A 10081-nucleotide genomic window follows, 5' to 3' on the forward strand; every position below is an offset into this window, starting at 1 on the left:
ACTGTTGTGTAGCTTCCAAGAATGTCTCTTGAGTCCTTTTTAAAAATTGCAGTCACATTTGCCACAAAGTGAACTGCAGATACCAAGGCAGTTTGAACTGGTCTATTCACACTTGAGTGAGTAGTACTTTTTTTTTATCCTTGCAAGGTTCTAAATTTTTGAGGTCAATGCTCCTCTGCTCTTGTTACTTGCAACTCTCAAATATATCAGGTGTTGTATCCACATCACTTCTGCCAATACTAACATTTAAGACAGAACAGAGAGGTTCTGGTTGGGAATTACTTAAAGTTCATCCACCAGAATTGAAAATGCAAACTTCAATTTATGCTTTCTGTCATAATCATTCTGTTATTTGATAATTTATTTAACTGGAGATTTCCGCTTCTGGTTTCTGCTATCATTGGAAAAGATCTATTCATGATGATTTATTTTGCAACCACCTCTCTGGAACTTTGAATGAGTCAAACACATCAAATGTTTTTAAAAAGCAAGGGAAGATTGGAGTTTATTCTGTGCTTCCTCAGAACCTACATTTCCATTCCTGAGACTTGATATAGGTACTTGCTTAGTACTTGTATTTACATGTATCACATTATATATGAGGACTGAAATTGCAGTGTGTCATGACTTGCTGGAACTTGATATTCTTAAGTACCTCCAGTGATGACAGTTCATCCCATTTCATGTAGTCATAAATAAGGTGTGTCTTAAAACATAAAGGAAGATAACTAAAGACAAATACATCAGTGTGTAAAACCAACATCCACAAATATATTTTTTTTAAAAAAACATAAAGAATAAATATTTTATCTGAGAGATTCTATAAGGAAATGTTTTTTTATTTTACTTTGTATTTTCATTGGCAGTATCTGGCAGCACAGGGACAGGACAGGTTTTACAAAGCAGAGAGTTTAAATGGAAATGGAAGTTCCCATGAGCAAAAATACCTGAAAAACAAAGAGTTTCAACTTAACCCCAGCTATTAACTAAGCACCACACACAGCCTCTCAGTCACTGTCCCCTTGGTGGGTTTGGGAGAGAGAATCAGAACAGTAAAAGCTGGAAAACTTGTGGGTTGAGATAAAGACAGTCTAATAGGGAAAACAAAAGCTATACACACAAGAAAGAAAAGCAAGGAATTCATTCACCTCTTCCCATGGGCAGGCAGTGTCCAGCCATCTCCAGGACAGCAGGGCCCCATCACAAATAATGGTGACTTGGACAGACAAACACCATCATGTCAAATGTCCTTCCTTTGCTCTCCCCCAGGTGTGATTGGCTGAGCATGAGGCCATGGGGCATCCCTTTGGTGAACTGGGATCAGCTCTCCTGGCTGTGTCCCTTCACAATTCCCTGTGCACCCCCAGCTCACACACAGTGGGATGGTGGGAGAGACAAAAAAGGTCTTGGGTCTGTGTAAGGGCTGCTCAGCAGCAGTGAAAACATCTCTGTTATCAGCACTGTTTCCAACACAAACCCAAAACACAGCCCATACTTGTTACTGTGACCAAAATTAACTGTATCCCAACCAAAACCAGCACATGTGAACAGCTTGTTCTCTTGTTAACTTTGGCTTAATGCACTAATCCAATTTTTAAATAACATGGTGTCACAAAACTAATTAAAATGAGTAATATTTGCTAATTCCTATATGTGTGATTTGGGGGACAAAATAAACAATTTTCTAATTGCATTTAGGAAGTCTTCTTGGAATTGGGGAGTTTGGAATTGGTTGGAGGTTCAGAAGAATGAACAAAAGCACAAAACCTACAGAAAACTTATGGGAGATAACAGTTAAGAATTGAAACTAAAGACAGAAGATAATTATTGAAAATTGCAAAGGCAGTAATTATGCATTGTTTGTGCAACCATATAATAGCAAAAACAATCTTTTTTTGCATATAATTTTATCACCATGTCTTGAATACTGACATCCCTTTCGGAATCACTGCTACCTATTGAAAAAAAGTAGAAGGTCAATGAAATTAATAACAAAGAAATCAGAGACTATGGATATCTAAGCAAAGTGAAATTGTGAGAGGTGTAAAAATGAGCACCTGGTGGTGGTTGAAGAGTAGATGCAGCAAAAAGTGATAGCTGGCCATATGTTATGTAGACTTTCTATGATTCAGCTCTCAGGCTTTAGAACTGGGTATGTGTACGGTTTTCCAGTGGATTGTCACTCATTCTTTCATAAACAAACCACATCTATGTAATGTGGTACATCTCAAAAAGCCATAAAAAATGGGAGTGTTCTGAAGGTCACTATAGTGTAGGTTACATTTTACATAACAGTACAGCAAATAGTGACTTTTAAATCATAGAGCATTTTTCCATTTATCCTAAACTGTAAGTGAGAATTACGAGAGCACAATTCTGATCAACTTTGTGAAAACGTGCTCTAATGAAAATTACATACTTGGCTGGGTTAAACATTTTACAAGCTCTCATAGAGCAAACTCCCATGTAAAGCTGACTTGGCAGTTTACCAGAAGTATTCCATTTGTTTTATTGCATCCTACATCATGGTTTTCTGCAACAGAGCCTTGGCTTTATCCCAGTGAAATTTACTCCAGCCTGCAACAAAGCAAATGTTTTATGAGTGTTCATAGTAAGTACAATTATGTATCACTTTTGAAATAACTGAAGCTTTGGGATTTGCATTTTGAAAACTCTGGAGCTTAACTGTTGAAATCAGGGTTTTCAGTGTAATTTTCAGACCTAAAATGAAAATGACTTAATTTTCTGAAGAGCTAAACACCACCGAATCCATGAGCACATAATTTTGGCAGTAGTGGCCTAAAAACCAGAAATCAAGGCATCATTAGGTATCTAGTTGTTCCGTATTACTTTAGACACAAAACACCTGCTGCTGTTCTTATAAAGGTGAAGAACCACATAATATACTAAAATATATAGAAATATGTATCTACACTTACACTATGCAGATGAAATCTCAGCTTCTACTAAGGCAGCAGTAAAATCTTGCCAATTGTTACACAGCTTCATGCATGGCAATGTAGCATCAAGTATTATGACACAATAAGGATACATTTAAAGGAGACTGGCATTTTAAAGGGACCAAGTAGAGTTCTTTTCCAAATAAGTTCAAAGATATGATTTCCTAAATATTAATAAAATACTTTGATATTGACATCTGTAAAAATCTGCCTAACAGCATGTGCAATCAAACAGTGTAATCGATGTGTTTCTAATCATCTCTGCTTTTTGTGAAATTGCTCAGAAGCCTCAGTTGGGTCGGGACATGTGCTCAAGACAATCACCAATGCAGCTGAGGAAGATTTGTCTTTATGCAGAGGTCAAAATCCAGCCTGTAGATTCTCTGTGAATTGTTTTCCAAGATGCGCTTGTCCTAACTATGCAAGTGCAGAGGTGATCAGAGGAAATAATGATACAGCTCTACATGAATGCAGAAAAGATTAGCAAAACAAACTGTACCTTAGCACCAAATCCATTGCTTCTCCAACACTACCCAACAAAATCACATGTATCCTATTTTTTTATTGTTATACAAAGATAATTAAGAATTAAAAAAACCCACAATCATCTGGGGTACTAATTTAAAAATGTATCATGTCTAGAAACAACTGCTTCAGTATATCCACAAGCAAAAGAAAGAGCTCTCTTCAATCTATTAATTCAAATAATATTACCTGTAACTTTCAATGCTTCAAGAAATTGAAGTCAGCTTCTAGAAGCTGGACCTGCTTCATGTCACAGGGAGGAACTACAAAAGAGCAGTGTCTCCAAGTAGTCTTACTGAAGCCACTGTTCCCACTACATTCACATATATAGACTGTAAATGGCACTGTACAGCTGTAAAAAACCTCTAAAAAGCAGGAAGAACAGACAGAAACTACCTTTAAGATCTATGTTCCTCTGTAACAGCTACAAATCTACAAGCTAGTCTGGGTCTGCCTTAAACCCAGCTTGAACTGTCTTGTAGAGAGCCATGCCCTCACTCTCTCAGGACTCATATTTCATTATTCCTTTCACAGAGAAGTATTGGAGTTTGGAACAGGTAGAATTCAAAAGGAACCAAAACTTTTCTGAAATAAAAAACTTTACCACAAATAATTTCTAAAACCTGATCAGTCTTGAGTCTCAGGAAGATTTTGTCACTTTTTTATTTCTTTCTTCCTCCTGCTTCTCCATAGGAAAAGGCTCCAAATCATCGTGTCCCTATTCTGGATGAACATGAATTCCAAAGAACTTTACATATGGAACTATCATTTTCTCTGCCATGATTGTCTAGTCCATACCATATCAATAATCTCTTATCTAGGTCATAAATATGACACAGATAAAAGAAACAGATTTTTTATACTTCTAAGATAAAAGCCCTTGGAACTTCAAAGTGAACACACATTTTATTACATTCACTGGGAACACACTACAAGGATTTAGAGAGAATCAGAAGACACAGACTGCATAAAAATCAGTAAATAATTCTTTGGGTCTTCTCTGAGCAGGAGGATTGAGCTAGGTAATCTCCTGCATCTCGTCTAACTTCAGTGAATCTATGGTAACAAATAGATCATTTTCAGACTGACAGCCATGCCCATCCTACTGCTAGAGAAAGTTTTTTGTATCTGTAGAGTTTATTACAGCATGTCTCATCAAACAAGGGCACAAACACTGACATGGTCTCGGTTTTGAACAAGGAACAGGTAAGTGTGGGAAGAAGGGAGAAGTACTCCACATAGTCCTTTGCATTGCTTCTGTGGAGGTGGAAGAGGAGTTTTGAACTGCCCCATCGAGGTGTGTCGCAAGATCCTTTTATGAAGGCATAGGAAACAGAGAAATGGGCTTTAGGAAACTACTTACAGACAGAGCTGAGCTGGTGTCTTTGAAATTTTTCAAAAATACATTCAACGACATGAGACACTGTCACTATGAAAAATATCCTTTTAAAACAATGGGTTGAAAACCACAGAAATATCTTTCAACTATATCCAGTTTCTTTTGTTACCTAATTTAATGAAGATAGGACTACCAATCCCATCCTTTTGCATTTCTTTCTGTGCACTTCATATCAGTCATGCCACATAAATCACTCCGTGTCTTCAAGCCATGGCACATCCAGTTTAACAAGGCATTGCTCTTGAGTAGAGAGAATACTCTGTGAAAATCAAATAAAGACAATTACAAATAAAACTCTAGGAAGTGCATCACTTTCAGTAGAGAAAACTTAACCCAAGCCTGTGGCAAGGTATCAAACCAAAGTCAGAAGGCCCTTGGAGGCAGAATTCCATTCCTTATCTCTAAATCTTGCTCTTTGCTGTAGGGTTTCAAGGCACAGTGTAAAGCTAGACAGGACTTGGTCAGAAGCTCAGAAAGACCTCAACAAACATGGGTGCACATTGTGTGGAGAGTCTGACTAAGTGTGGTAGGAAGAGCCTATCCAGATTATCATTCCCTTCAAAAGTCTTAGCAGTTTCACTAAATAGTTGAAAGAAGAACAGATTAGCTTTAGATGAGCTCAGTAGCTTAATTACAGCCAAATCCTGGAGTAATTCACTAGACTATCTGAAAACATTACTCTTGATTTCATGCGCTAGATCACAGTTTAAACTAAAGATGTCATAGACCCTCAGTTCTCACTAGTGATTCCTTTATTTTTTCTCTAGAAGTAGCAGTGTATTAGATGCCAAACACATAAAACAGCACTAGGGAGGCAAGATGACAAGAAAATTAGTTTAAAATGGGGACACCTGCAAGGCAGCATATTCTTATTTTTGTTTTGATAGTGATAAACCAGCGAGAAAAAAAGTGAAATATTAGGGAAAACAAGAGTAGAAGAACCTGGTCCCTTTAAAGAGTTCTTATGTGGCCTTGAAGAAAGTTGATTTAGTCAAATGTTGCTTGATATTTAGTTTAAGTTCATCTACCTCACAGTAAAAATGACCTGATTTCAAAAGATGATGAATAGTAATCAGTCATGGCAAAAGATGGTAAGAGGAACTTGGAAAGTTTCTGTCAGTGGTTTGCTAATAATCCCTTCAGAAAATGCTTGTAGAGAAAGACTTAGGCATGTCAAACCCAACTTTGGAACAGAAGGGGATGAGCACTCTTGGTCCAAGAGCATTTTGTAAGATTTATTTAAGCATCTTAACCTTAAAAAGAAGCTTACATATATGTATACATGCATATGTTTATATTTGCTTTGAAAGAGAAAAATTTTATTTGTCACCTAAACTAAGACTTAATACAGAATATGCGCTGGAAGTAAAGCATGAATATTTTTACAACTGCAGTGACCTCTTTAGTTTCTCATAAATGTACATACAAATAGAACAAATGCTTACCTGAGGTATGGAATAAAGAAGTCTGGCCTACATTGTAGGGTAAATTCATAAAGTCTATGCTAATCCCATCTCTAGGAAATATTTCAAACTTTTTTTTCCTACAAATATTCTGGTTTCTAAGTGTGGAAATTTTAGTGCAATTTAATAAGATGCTATCTTGGGGCATTTAAAACATGGGTAATGCAAAAGGCTATTTTCTTAAAAGATATTCTAAATAAATCTACTAAAAACACTTTAAAGAAAAACTGATACACAGGATCTGTCTCTGGTAGAGTTGCCACTGCAAAATGCATGACAGAGTGGTGACAACTGAGTATTTCTCATGAGTGGCACTCATTTTCTATAACATTTCTTCTGCCTCCTTCAGTCCTGTAGTAATGTAAAGAAATACATTTTCCCACAATATTTTGCATGTTCTCTGTAACTAGGAACTGAACATTGGAGGAAACTTTCTTCTCCCAAGGCTGAAGTGGTTACAGGGACAGCTTGTCAGAGCACATTTGGTATGTAAATGTTAAGTCATGCTGAAGGAGACCTGACTCCACTTAAATTTCTCTCTCTCTCTTCTGTTCACCAAAGGCAGAAACTCAGGACAAGGGATTATTTCTATATTGGGTACTGTGCACTTCTAAAATAATGAAGTGAACTTAAAACCCAGAGGACTCTGTAGCATTTGGTGGCTTTAGAGCTGCAGAAGTTAATACCAAGAAAAGGTAGTAGCTAATATTTATTCCACAGGCACTGTGCCAGCAGATCATGTAAACTGACTTCCTGATCAAAAATTCTGAAGAAGAAAAAATTATGTAACATGTTCTGAAGATTTTAAAAGTAATCTGTTGATGACCTTTACTTCAACAAAGTAACTTCTCAGCTCTGCTTTCTGGGCAGGATGAAGATATCTAAGTTATTTTCAGCTACAGAGCGACAGCCTACTCAAAATGTCAATTAAATTATGCCACACCATAGAAGTTGAGGAATGTCTTTTAAGCAGAAATCTACATGGAATATGTGCAAATAGAAGTTGTTCTGCAAGAAAGGGAAATGTACCCAATTCCTTAAGGCTCCCTATTTAAAGAATCATAGAATGGCCTAGGTTGGAAGGGACCTTAAGACCACCCAGATCCAACCCCCTGCCACAGTTAGGAATATCTTCTGCTACATCAGGCCCATCAAAGCTACATCCAACCTGGCCTTGGTACCCACATCTTCTTTGGGCTACCCCTGCCAGTGACTCACCACCCTCACAAGAAAGAATTTCTCCCTAGAATCTAATCTAAACATATTCTGCCTCAGTTTAAAGCTATTTCCCTTCATCCTGTCACCCCACTGGAGAAGGCCACCCATTTGTCAGGCATTATCCACTTAGCGAAGGCACACTGCTGATTGGTCATCAACAATTACCTAATATTTTCTTGTGCATTTCCGTATTTTCCAGGAGTATCTGACCTATGATGGGTCCAGAAACATAGGTGAGACTTACTGGCCTGTAGTTCCCCATTCCATCCTTACATACCGTTTTTAAAATGTAGGTTATATGTTCCCTTTTCCAGGCAATGGGGACATCACCAAACTGCCACAACTTCTCAAATATGCTGGACAGTGTCTTAGTCATTTCCTTTGCCAGTTCCTTCAGGATCCATGGGTGAATCTCATCAAGTGCCATGGATTTGTGCACCTTCAGGTTTCTTAGATGGTCTCAGAACTGATCTTCTCCTATAGCAGGTGTTTCTCCAGTCCCTTTACTTTCTGTGACTTCCTCAATTTGGGCAGTGTGGCTGAAGCACTTACAGAGGAGACTGAGTCAAAAAATTCATGGAGTGCCTCAGTCTTCCCTATGTTTCTGGTAACCAGGTCTCCTGCTGCCTTCCAGAGAGGGCCCATATTGTCTCTAGTCTTCTTTTAATCACCAGTGTACCTACAGTAAATTTTCTTGTTGCCCTTGATATCCTTTGCAAGTTTTAATTCTATCAGGACTTTAGCTTTCCTAACCTTATCCTTGGCTGCTCAAACAGGATCTTTGTATTTTTCCAAGGCTGCTGTCCTTGCTTCCACCTCTGCGCACTTCCGTTTCATGTTTGAGTTTGTCCAGGAGCTCTTCATTCATCCACATAAGCCTCTTGATATTTTTGCCTTACTTCCTCCTTACAGGGGTGCATCATTCCTGAGCTTGGAGAAGGTGATTCTCAAATATCAACCAGCTTTCTATGGCCTCTCATCCCTTCAGAGAGTTACCCCATGGTACTCAACTAAGCAAATCCCTGAGGAGGCCAAAGTGTGCTCCTCTGAAATCCAGAGTAGTGAACTTGCTATGTGGCTTCCTCACTGCCCCAAAGATCTCAAATTTCACCATTTTATGGTCACTGTAGCCCAGGCTGCCCTTGGGCTTTCCATTCCCCACTGGCCTCTACTTCTTGCGAAAACAAGGTCCAGGATAACACCTTTCCCTGTTGGCTTCTCTGTCTCTTGGAGAAGGAAGCTGTCAAAACTGCATTCCAGGAACCTCCCAGATTGCTTATGTCCTGCTGTTTTCTCCCTTGAACTGCACTCAGGGTGATTCAAGTTCCCTCTGTGGATCTGGCTTGTGAATGTGAGGCTGCTCCTGTCTGTCTACAGAGGGACTCATCTGCTCAATGTTCCTGGTCAGGCAGCCTGTAGTGAGCCCCTGCTATAATGTCACCTGTCCCTGCCCTGCCTTTAATCCAGATCCATGACCTCTCAGTTGGCTCCTCATCCATCCCAGAGAGAAATCCATCCACTTCAGCAAGTCCTTGACATGGAACAGAGAGCAACACTTCCTCTGTAGAAGTAATCCCATCCTGGAGAAACACAAACCCAAAAATCATCGCATCAATAATTTATTCCATTTCTGCCCAGGAACTGCAGGCATGTCTCCTGCATTTGATTGCTGCAGTAGGTCAGTGATTTCTTCATTGTCCAGAGAGTTTCCATGAGAATCTTTCTGAGAGTTTTGTCTTCAATGGCCCAGATTTTTGTACTTTTTTTGGCAGCATTGGTGCCCACACTGATTTGAATCCTTTGATCTTCAAGCTCTGATTTCCACAGATGCACATCATCACTAGGGAAGATTTGTATTTCTGTTGGTTGCCCTGACACTTATGATCCTTGTTTTCCTTTTCTTCAATTCAAGACTTCAGAAAGTCTCATTTTACCTCAACAAAACTAAAACAGATCCTTTTCTGTTTATTCACCTCTTAAGTGTCATAAAGGGATCACCATAGAGAGTCTCACACTTCCATAACTTGCTGTTTCATCCTGGTGCTGATGCAGGGCTCAAGCTCAGCCCAATTAGAGTCTTCATTTGACAGAGCTGTCAACCCTTGACAGCTAAAAAAGCACTGCACCCACTCCTTATTAGCAATTCTACAGACAGAGCAGAAGCCATTCTCCTAATGCCTGAACGTACAAACTTCCAACCCTTGCCACAATGGGAGTGTCCATCTCTCATACAACACTCTACCTGTGCTGCCTTCAGTACACTTTTAAGTTCAACTTCTTGAAGCCAGAACCCTGGAAAAGACATGCTTAATCTTTTCTCCATCATCTCTGCTGCTGCACAATCTGTGGACCTTTTCCTACAGCTTCTTCAGTTGGGAGCACCATTTCTCAGCACAGGCACACTTCCTGCAGCACAGGGAGCCTTAGCCCACTGCTCCTTTCCCAGCAAGAGGCCCTAGGCTCTCCTGGAAGGCAGCATCCACCAGAGCTCTGACAGGATAACAGCTCAAGGGCCA

This window comes from Agelaius phoeniceus, chromosome Z (assembly GCF_051311805.1).
Source record: "Agelaius phoeniceus isolate bAgePho1 chromosome Z, bAgePho1.hap1, whole genome shotgun sequence".
NCBI classification, from domain to species: domain Eukaryota; kingdom Metazoa; phylum Chordata; class Aves; order Passeriformes; family Icteridae; genus Agelaius; species Agelaius phoeniceus.